The following is a 20,695-nucleotide window of genomic DNA, read 5'->3' on the forward strand; positions in this document are numbered from 1 at the left end:
AAAACTTCAATGATTTCAACAGGAAAATATTAAAAGTAAATTAGCAGTACTAGATAAATGCCAGTTAAATGCAATCAGTGATACTGATGCCAGTTAAATGCCAGTTCTGGTTAAATGCCATCAGTAATGCTCAAAGTTCGCAGCAGTCATTCACAAATCCCATGAAGGCTTGAGGAGAAAGGAAATTTTCTCTCATAAAAGTCTATTGTCTTTGAGAACATTTCTTGATGACTTACTTGGCTTGATTTGGCACAATGATCAGAAGGCGTAGTTGTGAAAATGAACAAAAGAATAAAAAGGTAATAATATTGTTCTACCCCTCTTTTAATGCAGCCCGGGGTAGCGTTGGCCTTCTGAGCTGCAAGCACACACTGCACTGTTGACCACAACCATTTGGCTGTGACCATGCGTGCAATTCTGTCTGATTTCTGTCTCAAATCCATCTCTCTCCAATTTAAAGGCAAGAATGTGGTGCATAACCATGACAAAGACCTTGCACAAGTCCACTTGCCTTTTCTTTTGCCCACCCATGCTGTCAGGCATGATCAGTTCTTAGAGAAGCTGTGTTTGCCATCTCAGATCACCTCCTCATCTTGCATGTGCCTTCATGATCCTTAAGAAAGGATCAGCAAAAGCTCAAATCAAACTGTAAAACAAGCTTCATTACGTGATTTTTGCACACAGATCCATAACCTATTCACTTAATTAGTCCCAAAACAGACAAAATGAGTAATGAATTTTCAAAAAAAAAGTGAATATTCAAGAAAAATTGGGCCACTAAAGTATGAGCCAAGATAATAATTGTGTTAAGCTGGGTTTCGTTATAGTTAATAATTGTGTAATTAGTGCAAGGAAAGATGCCATATTGTCATGGTTTTATGATTTTTGTTATGGGTATTCCACATCATAACATCATAACCCATAGTAATTCACTTGTCTAACTTGAGACTGGCATGAGCATCAACGTTAAACTGCTACAACCTCAGTATATGTCAGTAGGGAAAGGATAAAGAAAGAAATGTAGCAATGAGATCTTATTGAACAAGACTACATCCAAACTTGTCAGGATTCTTCCTCACTCCTTGGCATCAGCTCTGTGCTTAAATTAAAAACACAGAATAAAACAGTGCCTCTATTCCCCACACATCTATTTTATCCAGTTTCTGGGAATGTCCTGTCATCACTGTCAAGATTTCTAGAATTCCGTAATATAAGGTCAATAAAAGTCTAGTTTTATACTGCAAACAGTGGTCAAATTTTATTAGATCTACCAGGCTTTTTGGACATACCCACTTTCACATGGGTACTGCCTAAGTCATTCGGTTCCCAAAGCTTTGTGACTGTGGGGACAAGACAGCATTTCTGATAAGCAGGTCGCAAGGTGACTGGGTTGGAAAAGTGATAGCAGTGTTGTAATGGGAGATGCAGAAGTATGGGTAGTGAAGCCAGGAGTTTACGATTTCTCTAATAATGAGGACAATCACCAATTCAACGTCACTCGACTTGACTCAGAGTGAGATTCAGAGGATTTTTCTCAGCTGGCACTGATAAATGGTGATTTTGCACAGATCAAGTATGTGTTCTACACTTGGCTTTGAAATTAGGTATTGGCAAATGGAAACTAATACAAAGGACAAAGGGAAAATGTTTTCATGGTAATTCCAGATCTCTGACAATAAAACGTGACTTATATTGTCTTTCATAACACCTCATACTAATGTTTGAAGGCTCTTCCTTATTTGCTGAAAGATGGTATCTTGGTACAGCCTTCAAACAAAAGCCCATGTTGTAGAAAGTGCCTTTGGGAATCTGAGATTGTTGATATGAAAGTGAACCTGAAGAAATGTGAATCATTTCAAAAAGGATTGATTACTGAGGCGAGATGATCAAAAAAGAGAAATTTCTTTGGGCAAAAAGAAAACTCAGATTGCTTGAAACTAAATAACTTCCTAGACAGCCATCAGTGGCTCTTACACATCATCTGCTTGTGGATGTATCAGGTATTCAGAACTCCCACAGCAATTAGATACGAAAAGCTAAGTCACCCTCCAGCAGCCAAAGCTGAGAATGTTGTGATGCCTGCTGACACGATTATTTACCTATAACATTTTAACATTCTTCTTTCTAGCTTATATCAGAAATAGTGTTGATAGCAGGAGCAGGGAAGTACTCAGCACTTGTGAGGCTGCACCTGGAGCACAAAGCTTGGTATCATTGTATCTGACCACTTGATCACCCTCTGTCTTTCTGACTCTCTCCCTTTTTGGGTTAAAACTGTTCAAAACATTATTGTTTAGTTACTGTGGTGTCTTTCATTTAGATTCTGTTTATTGACTAAACCACAAGGATTCCTGACCAAAGGATCAGACAGCCTATGCTTGAATTATTTTGATTTTCTAACATCAGCCCTGGGGTTAGTTCATAAACAAAAAAAGTACAACAATGCAGCTGGTGAGGGGTCTGGAGCACACGCCTTGAGGAGCTGCTGAAGGAGCTGGGAATGTTCAGTCTGGAGAAGAGGAGGCTCAGGGGAGACCTTATAGCTCTCTATAACTTCCTGAAGGGAGATTGTTGTGTTGGTGATAGGACTAGAGGGAATGGCTTCAAGCTGTACCAGGGGAGATTTAGGCTGGACATTAAGAAATTCTGCTTCTCTGAAATAGTGGTCAGGCAGTGGAATGGGCTGCCCAGGAAGGTGGTGGAGTCACCAGCCCTGGGGATGTTCAAGGGATGTTAAGACGTGTTGAATGACATGGATTAGTGAGAACTATTGGTTGACAGATGGGTGGTTGGCCTTGTAGGTCTTTTCCAACCCTTCTGATTTTATGATTCTTTGATTCTATGATTTCTCATACAGGAAACATGTTTGGATACACAAACTCTTTCAAAGCCAAAGTCCATACTAAACAAAAGTTAAAATCTCATTGAAAGAACTGAGCATTTGGGTATTTTCTCTATAGTCTGACCACTAGCACTACATCAGTAGAATTCTCCAGTTACTGCAGTCATCTATGGTCTAATCTGTGGGACAGATGACTAGCAAATTTGAAATTCTGTAAAATTTTTATCTTAGCCCTTGTTAAACCATCATTCTTCAGGAAACAGCAATAAATTTGATGCAGAAAAGATCTGGATTGCTCTAAAAGGATTTTTTTGCCTATGCTCTAATAATTAAAAGAAACATAATTATTTATGTTTCCACCAATGGGAAACGTATGTAGGACAGTAGGCCAGCAATCAAGACATAAATCATTTTAAGGCAGCGAAATAATTATGTAAATTTATGGTAGTGGGAAATCAATAGGCAAATATCCATCTTAGAAGTGCAGTTCTTCTTTGAGTCCATGATAAATTCACTGACTGCAGGTTAGAGAGAGAATGCTTAGATTTCAGAATTTAAGTATTCCATGGCAGAGAAATGGCATATAACTTGAGCATGGGTCTCAAGAATTTACACAGATTTCTTCATTAAAATGTTGCTTAAGTGGATAGGAGAAACAATATTTAATCTTGAGGTTCTAGCTGAGGAAATGTTCTAAAATCACTGTGCCTTTGAATTAAAACAGGAGGAATGAAGTTACTCTGAACATCAGTTGTGAATAGAAGTAACCTTCTTTTATTACTTCCACAGTGGTGATGAGACGAATTGCCCAGAAGATTTTTGATGGGTGTAGGACTTTATATTAAATACTAGATTAAGATTGGGATTGTAACTATACCTATTGGAATATAACCTTATGTCAGTTGATCTAATAGCCTGGACAGAGTGGTCTCATAGCCAAAAGAATATGTATTCAAAGGGAAAAATATATAATGAGAGAGAGACAAAAGGGTACAAAGCCAAAAAAGGTGATATCAGCTTGTTTTGGAGATTGATATGACAGTTTGCTTGGAGTAAAGACTGTAAGATCAGTGCTACAAAATAGGCTATCCCTCTGTTGTACCTATCACTCAAGGCTGGGCTGTTGTTGAAAGCTGCTGAAACCACTTCGTCCATAAACAGCCTCATTCTTGAGGCTGAACAGAATCACAGCTTCTCATTTAGTCCTTGATTTAATGAAAACATAGGAGCATTTTAATGATCATCACTGAAAGTGCTGGGTCCCCGCACTTAGGAAGTAGTGGCTATGAGCAGCTGTGCCAGGCAGGCAGGTGCCTCTCAGCTCTGGAATGCAGACTGCTGTTCCCCCCCAGCAACTTGCTAACATTATTTGCTATTGGGCAATAGTTACACTTTTCACAGTCAGAAGTCCAGTTAGACTGTGTCAAGTTAGAATGGGGAAAAAAGGAACTTGCTTTGAACACAAACAGGACTGTCCATAGCTTCCATCAGCGAAGAAACACATGTCTCAAAATCACAGTTTTTAAACAAACACTTTGGTACTTTTTCGTATTTCCTGAGCATTTAATGTATTAAATATGTGCTTCATAATGTTTTGGATGTTTAACTTATACTGCAAAAAGTGGTGCATGACAGTATAGGATTGGTGGATCTGTGCCCGTCCAGGAGCCTTTTCAACTGCGTGTAATACCTTTTTAAAGCAAAAAGTAGAACATGAACCCACTCACCCACCCAACCTACACACCAAGCAAAATCATAAATGTCCACAGTTAACAGTGATGTCACACTGTTTAGCAGAGCAATTGCAGAGATTTTTTCCAGCGTGTGTTTTTTTATATGATAGTGTTTAGCTACTTCTTTTGTTTGTAATTTTAATTATAGGAAATAATTTTATTTCATTAGGAGGTACTACTAGGAAAACATCTATCTATTTGTTTATTTTTATTATTTTTTCTTTCCTCAACTTTTTTTTTTTAAGAAAATGTTTTAAATTTTGAATTTTATGTAATACCTTCTTGATCATTACAAAATCTTTAATTAATACACAAATCTGTTTCTCTTGGCCTTTCCTTTGTGACTTATGTAAATTAGAGCGTCACTCAGGGATTCAATCTTTAACCTGAAATACTGCACTTCCAATTTATAAATGGATGATTTTCACCAATCTGCTGGAGTTTAGACAGGAGAAGCATTTGCACTGAATTCCTGTTGCCATGACAATACCTTTGGTCTCTCTCCTACTTGGAAGAGCTCTCTTTCTTTCCCCAAGCCTGATACTCAGCTTGCACTTCCTTCTCCAAACCTCAGATGAAGAAAGATAACATTAATAGAAGACTAATATCGAACAAGATAAGAAAATATTTGGTTGTAAGGATGCCTTCAAATACAATTGAAGAAATACAGTGAATGCCAAATTCTTAAAATGTAGGTCTACACTTGTTCAAGCATGCCTGTCTATACACCTCTGTGTTCATAAAAAGGACGATGTAGTTCTTTGAAGGACATGATAGTGTAGGCATTATTTTCACTGTAATTTAGGATGTGATGAGGTCTGTGTCTGAACCCAGCTGCACAAATTAAAATCTCACATTTCTGAAGATCTACTGAAGCTTGGACACCTCAGACAACCGGGACATTGCCCACTTTCCCCATTGTCCAGTATTTAAACATTTCCTGTTAAAACTAGCAGTCAGATGATGAAACTCTATCTTCACCTTCATCTGGAAATCCATGCTTCTGACCACTTCCCTTCTCATTACTCCAAAGCAAATGCAATTCAGTGTTTAGGAAAGAATGTTTTACCTTTTTTTTTTTTTTTTGCTTCAATCAATGACTTACGAGATTATACCCTTGCCAACTAGTTTGGCGTAAACTACCTACGCCAAAAAACCCCACCTAACTTACCTATAAAAGATCCTAGAAAGTGTCTGGAAAACAAAGAATAATAATCAGTGCCTGCAGCTAAGTGATGTGAAGGGTAGTTGTTGGATTCACAGAGGTACAGACAGCTAATATTCTATAGAGGCAACAGTATTAACCTTCTGATCATATCCAATAGAAATTGCATTTGTAGATGAATCTGGCTGCTGTGCAACTTTAATATTGATATATCTGATTTCCTAGCTTCACAGATATGGCTAAAAGCTACATTTTGCAATTGCAGAGACAGAAAGACCCCATGCATATGTGATCACAGTCACTCAATCATTAAAAGTCAGCTGTAGATCAAAGAAAGCTGGGGGATTTGCACATCCAGTGTGCTGCAAACATCTCTGGTGCTTGCTGCGTTGAAAAAATGGCATTCCTCATTGCGTTTTCCTCTCCAAAATTATGTCTGATGCCAGTTGCTATAAAATATGTGGAATGAGTATATTCTGCCTGTGAAAGAAATAAGATACTGATGGTATTGCATGAGAAGGATCTTGGATCTTGCTAAGCTTACCCCATATTTGTCCATTCTCTCAAGATGACAGAGCCCTCTATTGCCTCAGTTTAAAACCACTGTCCTGACTTGAGGGGCTGCGCTGAAGATTTCACTGTGTGTTAGATTGTCATGCAAGTGGTCTAGAGAGAACCTGTTTGTTTGCATTTTCTTATCTGAGGGAGTGTCTGCTGTGTGTTTTCCCTGAGAAACCCCAGCTCACTCAGTAGCAAGCTCCGTCAGTTTTCTACTCATATCGGGTAGTAATGGAAATAAGTCATAAATGTTCAGCTATTTCAGCCAGTCTTTCGTGGTGATAGAATTCTACAGCTGCAGACTGACAGGACTGTCTGAATTGGTTTGAAGTATATCAGTGGTCTTGAATTTGCTCTCCAGATGCCTGCTGTAGTTTCTAGGCACTCAGACTTGGACATGTCATTGTTAAGTTGAAAGGTTAAGTTTAAGGGCCGTAGGGGTAAGAGAGCTCTTAATTCCATGCAATTCAGTTAAGTCCTCTCATAATATTTTTTCTCTTTACTTGTGCTGCTATTCTAATGTGTCATTTTCACTGAGTTTAATTCTGTTACATTCTTTTATGAATATTGAAGGAAAACATACCAGAAGAGCTATTCCAAGGAATACTCTCTTGCATAGAAAATGTTTCTGACAAGTCACATTGTTTTATATTGGATTAGGATATGTCTTAGAATTCCCAATGAAGCCATTCTAGATACAATCAATTATAGTTATTGAACAAACATTTTAATGTGGATGTTAATCTGTAGTAAGATACACAAGCTATGCCTTGCTTGCAAGTAATTAGATTCCCAGGAAGTTTGTTTCCATTCAGCTGCAGTTGTTAGGAGTAAGGACATTAGGCTGTGAATTTTAAGAAAGATTCTGCCATTACACACGTCAAAAATATATTGCCCCTCTGCCAGCACACAAAGCTCTTCCAGCTCTGTCAGCCTCCTCTGTAACAGGAAGGCCAACTCTAAAGGACTTGAAAAGTGCTGATGCTTTTGGAGACTCAATTTACACTTCTATGTCACTGAAAGCTACACTGTTTAAGAGCAGAACGGCTTACAATTCTCCACAAAAAGAACTGAAAATAGTTAATTTTTTGGTATATTTTGAATTCTTACTTTTTAAAAATTAGCTTAGTAAATAACATTCATTAATATTGTTAATGTTGGATATTGAAGCTTTCATTTTTTATTGGCGAGAGTCAGAATATTGCCTGTTGTAGATAACATCTGTTCCTTAGCTGGGAATACACAGGCTAGCAGGGAAGGAGGATAATATTATGAACAAATGTGCATATGCAGCATAATTATGGGAAGCATCTTGGCTCAAATGGCTAAGCTGAAGATCTAAATTTGCACATTTTCTTTCATCTAGATGAAAATTCAAAGGAGAGAGGAGATACTTCTCTCATGAATATTTCTCAGGGACCAAAGATTTAAAATATGCAGAATTTTTAAAGTACGCATACACACCTGGATACCCTCACTTCACTTTTTCCTTGTAGCTGTTGAAAATGAGGATAGAGGAGAAATGATGCCAGCTAGAAACAGTGGCCTGCTGTATGACAGTCAGAAACGGTGGCTTTTTTCAGCACTGAGATCTTAAGAATTCTGATGTATGATAATTTGTGCTGGCTAGCATGATGGTTAAGTTGTGTATACTTTAGAAAATTAATGCAGGCTAAAGTAAAAATCTATCCAAGTATTCTACTCTTATGTCACTTACCTTGAGACTGTTTTTTAGCAGCTCAAGCATCTCTAGTATCGCTTAAATTATCCATCTGTTTAGCTTGTGTGCTATGGTATGCTGTGATTTCCATGTGCTTACAAACAACGCAATTAAGGAATTTACCCATTTCCTAAAGGATGTAGATTAGCTGACTAATGGTGTAAATTGATAATAGGATGTAAAGATTATGATGGGTAATTCTCAGTTACCTGGAGATCACTTTCTATAAGGTTAATTATTCCAGTTTCCCTCATGGGCAAAAGTGGTTTAATGTGGCTCTACTCTGATGCTAAGGGGACAATTAAGAATAACTATTGTTTCTCTATGAAAAGTACCAGTGTATGCTCCCATAACTTACCAATTTGTCTTTCTCCCTCTCTCCTCCTTCAGCCGCTTGGGCTGAGAGGAAGTGACAGCTACCCTTTCATTTCCATATAAATTGAAGGGCAAAAGACTTGGACTGCTCAGGTATGAGTAAGGGCATATAAATCCTTGCTTAACTATGTCAGCACATTTGTACCCATGTTGTGAATGGATATAAATGGATACAAACACTGTACACTGTTCATTTTAACAGTGAGAGCAAAGCATAAATACAGATAGATTGAAACATAAGCATTTCAGTATTGAATATAAGCCTTTATGAGTGTCATAAGCATAAATGGAGACTGATTAGTATACATCCAATACCTCATCTATTATAAAGTCTACACCTTGTAACCTCTTCTCCTTATTAAAAAGAAAAAATGGAACCAAAAAAAGGAAGAAAAAGAAAGCTACAAGTAGAAAAGGAAAAAATAAAAATAAAAATAATAAAAATTAAAATTAAAATTAAAATTACAAAAAAAAAAAAAAAAGGAAGAAAAAAACAAAAACCAGAAAAAATTGCAGTATCCTTTCTGATTTTTATATTATCAAAGTTGTACTTTCATAGGATTTTGTCTTAGCTGCTTTTGATAATGGGTTGTGGAACTGATGTTTTGACTTTTCTTTTTTTTTTTTTTCTTTTCTTTTTGCAATCTCTATGTCCCTGCCCTGCTTGCCAATATACTAAACCATACATTCAAAGAAGAAAATACCCCAGTACCAGACTAACCATAGACATAACTTACTAGAGGACAGTTCTGTTTTTCTGAGAATTGTGGCTGGTTACTTCTAAATTAATCTTACAAAATTCATAAATATGCAATAGTACTTACCTATGATTGATCTACAACCTAACAAAACGTATCCACTTTTTTTTTTTTTTTTTAATTTATTTAATAAGTATTTTGGTTGTAAAGAGTCTTAGGAAAAGATTTAAATGATCAGAGAGGGCAATGCCTTATTTATTGCATGAAAGATTCATTAATTTTCCATTAGTCTTATTAGGTAGTTCATGTCAATATTTGTATCTCACAACCGATAGAGAGAGTACAAATCTGCTGGTTGCCAAGCTGCTTACTTTTGTGTATACTAAATAAACAGCTAATTTTAATTGATCTCTTCTGATTTTAAACTATTCGAGTGTTTCCTAATTTTCATTTCAACCAGTTACTGTGACATAAAGAAACCTCTAAATTCTCTTAAGTTTCTATCCTTAAAGAAAGGATTTTATTTTGTTAATTATAATTTTTATTTCAGGCCCTTCAGATTTCTTCCCCATATGACAGTGAGGTGAATGTGACCCGCACTGACACAGAATGGAAAATGTCTACTCAGAGTTTTTAATTTGTATATATTGCATTTCTTGGACTGGGGAAATTATATATATATATTAAAAAAAAAAACAAAAACAAACATGCAGTATGAAGGACAGTGGGAAACTTCTTTCTCTCATTTGATGATATTCCTCTGGTATCAAATCTCTCTGGCCTGAATGTTCGCTGCCTTCAGCAGCTTCAGCTGAATAAAGATTAAATTCTTCTTAATATTTATATTGTCTTTGGATTTATTTGAAAGTAGAGTCTTTCCTGTGAATGAACTCTGACATTTTCTGTAACACACTGCCAGGGGTACATTAAATGAACCTGCAACAACACTGAGAGAGTTGATATCTGAGCATCTTCCCTTGTGCACATCTTCTCTACTGACATGTAGGTATCTTCACTCAGACACTTGTTTTCATATTGGGTTTCCATAAATTTACTGAAGTTTTTTTTTCTAATTTGTACTCTTCCATATTCTTTTGGCACTGCAAAATCTATTCAGGATGAAGTATTTTAATATAAACACGAGAAACCAGTCAATTGGAAAGGGAGACATTTTGGTGTGGCAAAAATGCATGTGAGAAGATATATATGTGTATAATCACAAGCTTTAATTAGCAGCTACTGAGGAAAGAGATCTAGGAGGCATTCTGTACATATCCCCAAAAATGACAGTTCCAGTGTAGAGCAGCAGGCAAGAGGGAGAAAAAAACACTGGGCTTTATTGCTAGGTGGAGAGTCAAATTAAAAATCAGAAAATGCTGCTGTGATTTGAACAAATGAATAGTACACCACTGCCTTGAATAATGCCCACAGTTACAGTTATTTAAATTTTAAAAGGCCATGGTGGAACTAGAAAAAATACAGGATGGCCAACATGAATGATGAGACTGAATTCCATGTGAGGAAAAGGAGTAATCCTCAAAATAGAATAGAAAATAAGCAAATGGCAGAACTGAAAGACATTCATAAAATTACAAATCTCTAAATGCCATGGACACAGTAGATAGGAAGTAACTTACTACATTTTTATGTAAAAAGTGTGTAGCGTAGCACATAGTTATAGGGTAAAACATTAAGAACAAAAACAGAAGTAGAATGACTAGTGGAAAATCAGTCTTTGAATCATAGAATGGCTTGCGTCAGAAAGGACCTTAAAGATAATCCTTACAGTTTCAATGCCCTGCCAAGGGTGGGGTTTCCATTCACCAAGTCAGACTGCCCAGGACAACTCAACCTAGCCTTGAATGCTTCTAGGGATGGGGCACCCACAATTTCTCCAGGCAACACATACCAGTGCCTCACCACTCTCTGAGTATAACACTACTGCTTAACATCTAACCTACATCTCGCTCTTTAAAATAATTCCCTGTTATCCTAGCACTGTCAGATCTTGTAAAAAGTTGTTCTCCATCTTTTTTACAAGCCCTCTTTTCTTGAAGACCACAATGAGATCTCCACAGAGACTTCTCTTCACCAAGCTAAACAAGCCCAGATCCCTTAACCTTTCTTCATTCTAGAGGTGCTTTGATCTTCCTTATGGCCATCTTCCAGATTCTCTTCAACTGCTTCACATCCTTGTAGAAGGGAACAACCACCTTGCTCTCCCTTCTGACTGCATCTTTTCTGATGCATCCCAGGATACTGTTGTCACAGTGAGTATACTGAGAGCCCCTTCGAAAAACAAGGATGGTAGCAAAGAGACTGCAGCTTCCCCAGAATACTCTTTAGCCTCCCCAAAAGAAACTGTCAAGTTTGTGTCCTGCTTCCTTTCTGCATGTGAGGTGGCTTGGGAAGAACAGAGGCAGAGAGTGGGCTAAAAGCCAAACAGCTTTGGCAGCAGCATCTTATCATGTAATGAAAAGAATTCCATATGGCCTTTTTCATGTTGTAGCTGGAACTGAGCCATGACCTGATAAAAGAGGAATATATGGCACTGTTATATTGCATTAGTATACTCATACTTGGTTTCCCAAGGTCATTGGTGAGAATATTTAAATAACATCAGTTCTAAAACCAATACTTAATGAAGTTCCTAATTGCCTTTCTTCAGCCCAGTAGTTCCTCTTTCATCACAGGTCTGTGTTATCTCCCTTTCAGGCAGTTCCTTGTTCACTTTTAAAGTTCAAATATTAATTCCCAATGCTTGTTAACACTGTATACATTCAAGCTGTTTCATCAGTTATATATGCGTAGATACCTATATCTATTTCTCTGTCTCCAAATAAAATCTTTTTTGTTCTATGCTAAGTCCTGTGATACTTGAGCTAAACTTAATATCATTCATTACTAATTGTTAAAAAAAATAGCATAGCAAGTAATATAAAAATGAGAGATGTAAAATTTTAATGCTGCCATTATTCAACTGAGAGGAGATTCACTTAATATAGTTCATTATAGTTGATGAAATGATCTGCTTGCCATAATGTAGTCGAGATTATGGATGGGGAATTCAAAAGCTCAGTGCTCAGACCATCTGAATAATTTTGTGGGTAAACTCAAGTAAATAGGATTGAATCTCTTCCATATTCCTGCTGGCACATGCTGCTCTGCTGTGTCTTGAGGCACAAAACAAGGCTGGCAGAGTGCAGATTCCATCCCCACTTCATCCAGTGAAACAAGCCCAAGGCATCTGTGCATACAAAAACTGTGGTGCAAAGGACTCGAGTGATTCTAGCAGGCTTGAAGGGACTTGGATAGTGCACAACGGAGAATAACAAAAACAAAACAAAACAAAAAACAAAAGCAAAGAAAAAACAACAACAACAAACCAAACACATTTTCCTTGCAAAATTAGTGTAAATTTCTTTTATTTCTTTATTGTTTCTTAGCAGCTACATTATAGTTCTGCATGGGGGTCAGCTCTCTATGTATGTGATCTAGGGCGTGATCCTCAGTCTCTCTGTAGATGATTTTGTAAAGAGGATCTGACAGTCTATATACAGTCAGCTTCACTTTTATTTGTTTATTTCTCTTTACAACGCCAGGTGACTTAATCTGAATTCTGTGTTGGACAACCTATTTACAAAAGGGTTGTTCAAGATCAGTCAAAGGTGAATGCAAAATCTACAGTCATATTCTGAATGAGATGCGTCTCATCAGGGCTTTATATAAAAAGAAAATCCTTTGTAAAAATGTGAAACTTGAAAAAGGGAATTTACAAATGTTGAATTTGATTGTGTACCTCCAAAAGGCTTGGAGGTGAGGTCCAGGTTTACTTTGAATCATTTATGATGTGTATATGATTTTACTTGGTTAAAATATAATCACTGTAGCAAATCAACATATTAGAGATCTCTGCAAAGACTCTTTTTATGAGAGAAGTAATCCTTTGTTGCTGGTTTTTCTACCCCTTTTTGGCAGCAGCTCAGGCTTTTCAACCTAAGGTCTTCCAACCTAGTATTTTAACCTATTAAACACAGCATGCTGGAACAAAACTCCCAGCACCATGAGGGAAAAATTATTTGTTGATGGAGAGCTTTTTTTTATTTCCAGCAAAAAGGGCAGAGGTATGCATATTTATAAATGAAATTGACTTCAATGTGCTTCTGAGGAGAAGCAGAACGGCTGCCATACAGATTTTGAAAATGCCACCATTTGACAAATGTGCAACATAAGCACAATGACTTCGACAAAATTAACTTTAAATTTTCCATCAGCAAGAGAAGAACAAGTTCAAGATTAGTTATGCATTAAACAATCAATTCATGGAGACTAAATGAAGAAGGGAAGACCTTGAAATGGAAGTCATACAAAAAAGGAAACTGATTAGTCTTTATATTAATGCCTCTGTTGAGTAGAGCTCTCTTTCTTTGCCATTCGTTTAATAAAAACCTACACATCCAAATCTGAAATTCATGAAATAATGAGTGCCTCCCTACTAGAAACTAAACACCAAGAATATATTTTTGTGTGTACATCTGTACAAGTATGTAAGAGATTTGCTTATAAGCAATGCTGAGGAAGCTTCTCAGATTTTACTGCTATTTGTGCAGTTTTTACTGAGAAGAGTGCATTAAAAGCTCATGGGTTCTGCTGTGCACAGAGGAGATCTTTAGAGTAGAAGAAACAGGTAGTATTTAAACTGTAAGTTTCGTATGAGGAGTTTGTATGAAGCATTTCAGGCTATTTAAGTTGTACCTTGTTTCACACTGAAAAAATAAAATAAAATTATTTTGACTAAGGATTAGCCAAACTGCATTTCTTGTAGAGATTAGTAAAATATGACACCAGATGCTCCAATTATTATATCACAAATTTGTGTAACAAACCTTTTCTTTTTTTTTTTTTTTTTTTTTTTCACATTTCATGTGTTAAATAATATTTTGTTCTAAGGCTTCAACAATATAGGCAGCCTAAATTCTGCTCCAATTCATGCGAACCCCCATGCAGTTTTAAAAGTAGAATGCCAATTCTTGAAGTATGACAGCAGTTTCGTTCAAGAAAGTAGAAAGTTTTTCAAAGCAGACACAGTGAAGAAGCTGTGGGGATGGCAGACATCAAAGCTATGTCCTGAGTGTTTCCAAAGTCCTTCAGTTTTCTCTTTGTGAACATGTTTATGTGGTCTGCTGGTGTTGTAACTCATACACCTACACTGCACCTAGCTGAGTAGAAACCTGGAAAACTGAAAATTTTAAGGTGCAGAACTGATAGGTGTAACACTGGTGGGAATCACAGCTTGAAGTAAATACATTGTCCTTCTCTACCCATTTCAGCATTACAGGTTTCCTACTGTGGTGGGACTGGCTGTGCCTATAACTGAGGGAAGTCTAAATGAAGCATTTTTTTCAGCCTGGCTTCAGACATAAAGCTTAGCCTACAGAGGATAAAGTACTAGAAGCACTGAGCAGCTATTGAATCCAACACAGCAATGAATTTAAAAGGAGGTAAGAAAATGGCCTGAGTAAAAAGCTGAAGGGTCATAGACAAAGAAATGTATATGTGTAATGAAGATGAGTGCAGGATTTTTATTTGCGACACACTCTGTATCTGAAAGGATCAAAAGACAGAAAAATATCCAAAATTCATATAAATGTAAAATATGATGAAAGTGCACTTAAACAGAAAAAAATAACATGAAGCTACAAAAATCAGTGACATAATTTATGAACAAAGAGATGAACAATACTAGAGAAAGAAGATCAGATTTTCATTAGGTCAAAAACAATAAAAGAAATTTTGGTGGAGAAAGAAAAAGAAAGAAAAACCAAAAACCTCACTGTGAATTTTGACATAGCAGTTTATTGAGCATCAGAAATAATCCACAGTAGAATGTAATTCATAAAATGTGGGCACCACTCCATAGCAACAAGAATGGTTAAAAAAAAAAAAAAAAAAAAGAATAGAAAAAGATTTGAAAGATCAATAAACCTCATATTAAATGACAAAGCTGCTCAGAATTGGAGAGCACTAGAAACAGCTTGGGAGGATATGGAAGCCAGAACATTAATCAGCATTCACATGAGTTTTGCAAGTGTCATGGTTTTATGATTTTTGTTATCAGTATTCCACGTCATAACATCGTGTAAAGTGCTGGAAGTTAAAGAGTTAATGACCCACTTCCACAGACCACCAACTTTCCATATACCTGGCTCTTAGAAGAGAAGAACTACATACCCAGAGGACTTTGGATTCATAAAGAAAGATAAAGCTCCTGGAAAGTCACTGCACTCTCTCTTTTCTTGATGCCTGGCAGTGTGTGCGTGTGTTCCCCAGCCATTTTGCCTTCAATTCAGAATTGAAGGCCTTCAGTTTCAGACTCTCTCTCTCTTCTTATTTGATTTATTAGCCTCAGTTCAAATTATATATTGTATTATATTGTGTTATCTTGCATTCTGATATCATATGTTGTAAATTAACTCTCCTTTTCAGATTGTAGCCACTGTTCTGTTTTTAGGCCCATCTCCCACCTCCCTGTCCTTCCCCTTTTCCTCTTTTCCTCTCTTCCCCTTTTCCCCCTTTGCTGGAGTGTGCGTCTGTGAGTCCCCTGACCCAAAATCAAACTGAACAAGCCCTTGAATCATTGTCACCACCTCCCCTTTTTTGGGCCACTGAGCCTGTGGGACTGCTGTCCCCTTGTCACGGACACAGACAGATCTAGAAATAATTCTGTGACAGCAAGAAACATAACTCTATAATTTTAAGATCTTTGGAAAAGCTTGAAAGATATGTACAAAATTCACAGAGGTGGCAATAACACAACAGTCAAATTCTCTATAAAATCTGAAAGGAAATAAGTAATTAAATGATGTTTAGTAGGACACTGATATACAAAAAAGTGCCCTGCCAGCAAAGATACTTCAAAAAAACAAAAACCAAACCAAACAACAACATCAACGAAAAGGTGGAATGCATAGGAATCATGCAGGGAGTTTTATGAAAAAGTGTACCTAAGACGGAAACCACTCCCAAAACAAGAAGACCTAAGAATAATAAAGAATATTGTTCTTCCTCCAGCAAAGATCCCTTAGAACAGTATCGTCATAGGAAGTGAGCCTAATCTAGCTGATCTGCTCAGTAATCTCAGGATGCTACCTTGGGCTGATGTGCTTTGGACATTAAATGAATACCTTTATACAAGATAAAAGAAGCTGAAGGAGTTAAATGAGGAAGCAGCAGTGGTCATGAGCAACTCCAGGAAGAACAATTTAATTTGTGTACAGATGACTCCAAAAGGGATATTAGCATAATCCTCTTTTTGGCAGTGTGAAAACAGCTGCTCAAAACTGAAGACCACTGGTCTCCATGTGAGGCAAGCGGACAGAAATGTAATGCCATAAATGCAAAGAAGCGCTCTGAATGCAAAAGGCTTAAAGACTTTATAGGAGGCAAGAATTATCTGAAATGGAACAAAAATCTCAAATAGCTGTTGCAGACTGTCACTGTTACCCGCTTTTCCCCCTAAGAGAAAATGGAAAGGGTTCTCTTCCCTTACCACAGGTTGACATGAATATTTAAAAGCAACAAGAATAAAAAACTCATGCATTTGGAATCCACTATAATTTGTCAAAATTCTTCCTAATCTGTGCCATTCTTTTAAGTGTCCCAATTGAAAACATCAACACTTGTGGGCAGTTGGAGCCCTTTTGGCATTTAAATGTAAAATAATATACAAAAGTTCAAACACAATACAGATTAACTTACTGAACAGAAGTAAACCAAAACCAAAAGTATGAATTATTGCAGATTAAGGTACAGCTTTGCAGAGATGATGAGGAGAGCATAATGACCTTTATCATGAGTAGTTGAGAAAGTGTTTTTCTGAACTGTTTTGCCAGCTGGAGAAGGTATGTTTTGATAGCTAAGTGAAAGTTGTCTGAATACTAGAACACAGTATTTTCCATATATTCCACATATTCACAGTATATCATGGAAGAATTTAAGTAAAGGGATAAAAAAGGCCTTTAGAGATAGGAGATCCTGAGAAGGTCTAGGAATATTTTATTGCAGCTCTAGATGAACAATGCTGAAATCTCTGTACAGTGATATAACAAAAAATGCCAGAGTTTAGAAAGAGCCCACTCTCTGTAGCAAAGAAAATAGGAACTTATTTAGAATGTTTGAAAAAAAAAAAAAGTATATTGTCTAAGATATCATTTTCACTTATTTGTGAAAATATTCCTATGACCATGATGATACCAGAAACTGGGTAAAGTGACAATAAGGTTTATCACACTAGTCATAGAACTATAGAATCACAGAATGGCCTGGGTTGAAATGGACCACAGTGCTCATCTAGTTTCAGCTCCCTGCTATGTGCAGGGTTGCCAACCACCAGACCAGGCTGCCCAGAGCCACATCCAGCCTGGCCTTGAATGCCACTAGTGCGGCATCCACAACCTCCTTAGGCAACCTGTTCCAGTGCTTCACCACCCTCTGAGTGAAAAAACTTCCTCCCAGCATCTAACTTAAACCTCCCCTGTCTCAGTTTAAAACCATTCTTGTCCTATCACTATCCACCCTTGTAAACAGCTATTCCCACTCCTGTTTCCCCCTTCAAGTACTGGAAGGCCACAATGAGGCCTCCTCCTCTTTCTTCACAGGAGAGGTGCTCCAGCCCTCTGATCATCTTAGTGGCCCTCCTGTGGACCCATTCCAAGAGCTCTGCATCCTTCTTGTGCTGAAGGCCCCAGGCCTGGACACAGCACTCCAGATGGTGCCTCACAAGAGCTGAGTAGAGGGGGACAATGACTTCCCTCTCCCTTCTCATCTACAGGGACCTTAAAGTCCTTCTCCACAGGGCTGCTCTCAAGGGGTTCTTCTCCCAGTCTGTATGAACACCTGGGATTGCCCCGGCCCAAGTGTAGCCTTTTGCATTTGGCCTTGTGGAACCTTATTAGATTCACATGGGCCCACACATAGTATCACAGAATATCATGAATGGGAAGGAACACACAAGGATCATAAAATCCAGCACCTGGATCCATATGGGACCACGTGAAAAATCAAACTGTATTTCTGATAGATCCTACATGCTCCCTGAACTCTGGCACTCGGGGCTGTGCTGACTGCCCTGGGCAGCCCTTTCTATACCCACCACCCTGTGGTGCAGCCCCTTTCCCTGACCCCCAGCTGCCCCTCCCCTGACACAGCTCCATGCCGTTCCCTCGGGCCCTGTCCCTGTCACACAGAGCAGAGCTCAGCACTGCCCTCTGCTCTCTGTGAGGAGCTGCAGCTGCCATGAAGCCTCTCCTCTAGGCTGAACACCCAGAGGCCTCAGCCACTCCTCAACTTGATCTGCAGACCTTTCTCCACATTCAAAGCTCTCCTTTAGACAGTCTCTGATAACTTTTTGACCTTTTCATACTTTGACACCCAAAATACACTCAGTGCTGGAGGTGAGGCCTCACAGCGCAGAGCAGGGCAGACAAACCCTCCCCTCTCCTGGTGGCAGTGCTGGGCCAGGTGCACCCCAGTGCCTAAAATGAAGCCCTGCAGAACCCCACAGTCTGATTACCAATCTGATGTAATCTCATTTATTATATCTCTTGGAACCTGACTCATCAACCAATTGCTCACTCATTGTGTTTTATCTTTCTTTGTTCTTGACAGAAGAACATGTGTGAGAGAGTACTGAAAACTTTGCTGAAATCAAAATAGTTTGCATCAACTTTCTTCCCTTGGTCAACTAGATGGGTAACCTCATCAGAAAATAAATTGTTTGTTGAAGAAAATGCATTGTCTTTAGACTGCATTCTATTTCATTTTTCCAGTAACTCACAGAATAATCTCCATAATTTTGCCAGGCACCAAAGTCAGATCAACAGGCCCATAGTTACCGAGGACTTCTTTCCTGCCATTTCTAGCACTTTCTTGCTTTTTCTTGTCATTTTTTGCTTAACAAGATAGTTTCTCACCCAAGCAATGGTTAAGATCCTATCTCCATCTTGCTCTTTTTAAATTTCACAAATGCTTTGAAAATGAGAAATGTAGAGCATGTGTGAAATGTGTAATGTCATCAAGGTCTTTCAGATATGCCTATAGGAACTGGATGATACCTAACCAATGAAACTATTATCTATTATCATGTGTAACAGGGCAAAGAGACTTATCCTTTTCAAGGTTATGAACACAACTGACCCAATGAAATAGGGCACACAGTGTTCATGGTTGTAAATGCACTAGATGTGAATCTCCTCAGTTAGAATTATGGTCACTGGAACACTTTGGTATGTATGTGCATGCTAGGTTTAAACCAGGCAATTTTGGAAACAGTGTAGTGAAAAACTCATAGATTCCAGGGTGAAGATGTGTCACATCTTGAGGCAGGTCACTGAAATTTCTGGTATGTTTGCACTGATGGCAATAAATACACAACACAACCATGTAGATTAGGGCTAGAATGGGCATGTCCCCATGTGTTTCAGTCACACCTTCAGTTTCATTGTAGATATAGGATAAGCTGGTGAAAGCATGAAAGAATTAGATGAAAGCATCTAGTTTGAGACAAAGGATATACTAAGAAAAGTCTGTACAAACAAAAGCAGTAGGGTAATTGCAATAAAGGGCTGGGGTCTAGGTGTAGGCAGGATCACAGAGTACAGTGATTTAAAAGGAAGGGAAAGGCAGAACAAAATGTTTTGAAGGGAAAAATCTAGTACAAACTTGAAAAAGATATGGTCAAACAAGACTTTTACTGTGAGAGTTTTTTTTTTTTTCTCTAAAAGTGGAATTGAAAGAAACAAGGGTAGATAACCACATGAGATCTTAGTAACAGGACTGTGACCAAGCTGTGTGATGTGAAAAACAGACTGTGAACTTTCTTCGGACACAATCTCTTCATTTAAAATCCTTTGTCTAGAAGCCTGTGGGTTTCCTCAAAATGAGATTTCTAGGATAAAAAATTTCAGCTTTTTACTTTACAAGAATTTATTCCTTTATTCTAACCAAAAAGACAAGATACAGTCCAGAGCCTTACTGATGTGTAATAATGAGTAAAAAAGAATAAAGTGCCCATCTCAGGCTTTTGCAATACTATTAATATGAAGAGTTCATAGAGGAATACCATCAAAAGAAGGAAGGTCAAAGGTATAAAGCTTTCAGCAATCTTAAAAGAGTCCAAATTTTTCATCCACTCCCTTCCCTGGTTGCTTGACATTTTGATGGTAAAAAAAGCTATCTCTAGTTTCCAGGTGCATATGCTAGAGGGAAAAAACTGATACGCTGGTTTGATCAGAATAATAGTAAAGCTCAGAGCACAGCTTCTTAGTGAATGTACACAGTATTGTACAGAAAAATCCAGTGAAGTAAGAAGAAGCAATTGTGTGAATTAAAAGGAAAAATGGGCCAAGGTATTTTGGTAGTAATTACAGTTATCAATAATAGGACACGGTATATTGAGGTGAAACCTTGCAGAGAGATCAGAATCTTATTTTATTTTACGCTACCTTTCAAAAGCTTATGTATATATAAATTCTGTGTTTTTCTTTCTATATTTGAATGGATGTAATCAAAAAAGCTTCAAAAAACAAAATTTCTATGAGTGGCTTA

This window comes from Coturnix japonica, chromosome Z (genome assembly GCF_054131305.1).
Source record: "Coturnix japonica strain WE chromosome Z, WE-NBRP24, whole genome shotgun sequence".
Lineage (NCBI taxonomy): Eukaryota > Metazoa > Chordata > Aves > Galliformes > Phasianidae > Coturnix > Coturnix japonica.